Raw genomic sequence first — 2,008 nt, 5'->3', positions numbered from 1 at the left:
ATTTTTGTCTACGATTTGGTGGCCCCGCGGGGGGGGGGGGGGGAGAAAGAGAGAGGGAGAGAGAGAGAGGGAAAGTGAGAAATCACCCCCCTGTGGGCATGGCCACGCTGCAATCCCTTCTCTTCCATTCTCCTCCTAGGATTTTGGGCATGCATGCACATGTGCCTGGCATGATTTTTCAAGCCACTGGGTCTGGGACTCGAACTGCAGTCAGCCATGTGGGAGTCCAGCATCATAACCACTTCACCACCTGCTGGCCCCACCAGTGGTGGGTTTTTAAACATAGTTGCTCTGTTGATGGCTTCATAGCTCCAGGTCTGCCTACGTGTGGTGAAGAGGACAGTTCCCCCAGTGGGTCAGTCCTACAAGGTCCTGAGAGGCGTTCTAGAGACATGGTCTAGAGTTTTCACAACGGCCCTCTGTAGTGGGTTGAATGGTGGCCTCCCAAAAGCTACGTGCACGTCCTAACTCCTGGAACTGTGTATGTGGCTCTATCTGGCAAAAGAAAATTTACAATGTTATTACATTAAAGATCTTGAGATGAAAGCATTTGGGATTACCCAGGTGGGCCCTAAATTCTTTTTCCTTTTCTTTTTGTTTGGAGAGGTTTTTGCTATAGGGCGCATGCACTCTCCAGAAAGACAGAAAGAGATAGAAAGTGAGACATCACCCCCCAGGGGGAATGACCACGCCACAATCCCTTCTCCTCCATTCTCTTCTCCAGATTTTGGGCACGCACGCACACGCACACGCTCCTGGTGTGAGTTTAAGCCACCAGGTCCGGGACTCGAACCGCAGTCAACTACACATGAATCCAGCAACATAGCCATTGCACCAACTGCTGGTTCCAGGCCCTACATTTACAAAGTCCAGAAAAAGAGACACCAAATAACGCCCTTCAAAGGGCCAGGATGTTGCAATCCACCCCTAACCTCAGCCAGCCCCGGTTCATGAGCATCCATCATGCCTGGTGTGCTCAGAGGGTGTCCAGACGCAATCAGGAATCTTCCCCTGTGGATCAGCCTCATGGAGCATCGTGCTTTACCACTGCGCCACCATCTGGCCCCCTCCAGAGTTTATTTTTGTAGGAAATCACTCTGCAGCCAGCGCCTCAACTCCCCTGTGCCCAGGAGCCACATTGTCCCCTCAGTCCAGGACCACAAAGCCAGGCAGGGCCTCTGCTGCGCTCATTTGTTTTCCCTTTAACCCACGGAGTCCAATAAAGAGCTAGAAAGCGCCCGAACATGATGGACAGTCTTTATTCTGATGCCAGTGAGATCGCTTCCTCGAGAGCAGCTTGTCTCGGTCTGTCTCCTTCATCCACATCAGGGCTCCCCTCTGCGTAGAGACAGTAGCGTTTGCGTGTGCGCGAGGGCCCGTGACCTTGTGTGGACGCCGGTGTCTCGGAGCCCGTTTGTCTTTCTGTGCGTGCGTTTCCGTGAGCGGGGCTTTGCATCTGGTGTCCGGGTGTGTGTGTATCTGTGTGTGTGGAGAGGGGGTGGCGGGAGAGAAGGGAAGTGGCCATGGTTACTGTTAATACCATAAACTTGAGCTATTGTTTTCATAAACAGGAGGCTGGAGATTGCTTCTTACTGTTCTTACCACTGTGCTGGTGAAATGATGTTACCACGAAGAATCCTTCTTCCATTCTGTGAGCGTGACCGCATAAACCAGGAGGGGAGAATTTCATTCCACCGAAACTCCGGCGGCATCTCCCTGGTCTGCAGAGTTCCTAGGCCAGAGTGTTAAAGCAGCTCCTGGCCTTCATGTTGGGGATCAGAAGGAAAATCATGGAGGGGCTGGCAGGTGGCATGGTGGTTAAGGGCTCTGAATTCTCACATGGCCAACAGCGGTTCGAGTCCCGGACCTGGCAGTTTGTTTTCTCACTTTCCCTCTCTTTCTCTCTCTCTCCCTTTGTCCCTTTCTGGCCAAAGTAAAATAAATAAATAAATAAATAAATAAATAAATAAATAAATAAATAAAATAATTATTTAAAAAAATATGAAAA

At 50.6% G+C, this 2,008-nt stretch overlaps 1 long non-coding RNA gene across 1 annotated transcript in view; it reads right to left on the bottom strand.

The window, feature by feature from the left end:
* Window positions 1–1,264: 1,264 nt before the first annotated feature.
* LOC114007870 (uncharacterized) overlaps window positions 1,265–2,008 on the bottom strand; it is a 20,343-nt gene continuing 19,599 nt past the window's right edge. The window contains exons 2-3 of the long non-coding RNA XR_003549453.1: window positions 1,603–1,762; window positions 1,265–1,479 (exon numbers count right to left, since the gene is read on the bottom strand). This is a non-coding gene — a long non-coding RNA (uncharacterized LOC114007870). The remainder of the gene's footprint in view (window positions 1,480–1,602; window positions 1,763–2,008) is intronic.

The sequence above is a fragment of the Tupaia chinensis genome, unplaced genomic scaffold, assembly GCF_000334495.1.
Source record: "Tupaia chinensis unplaced genomic scaffold, TupChi_1.0 Scaffold000248_2, whole genome shotgun sequence".
NCBI classification, from domain to species: Eukaryota; Metazoa; Chordata; class Mammalia; order Scandentia; family Tupaiidae; genus Tupaia; species Tupaia belangeri.
Note: the sequence above shows the minus strand (reverse complement) of the source record. Positions and strands in the feature narration are given on the sequence as shown.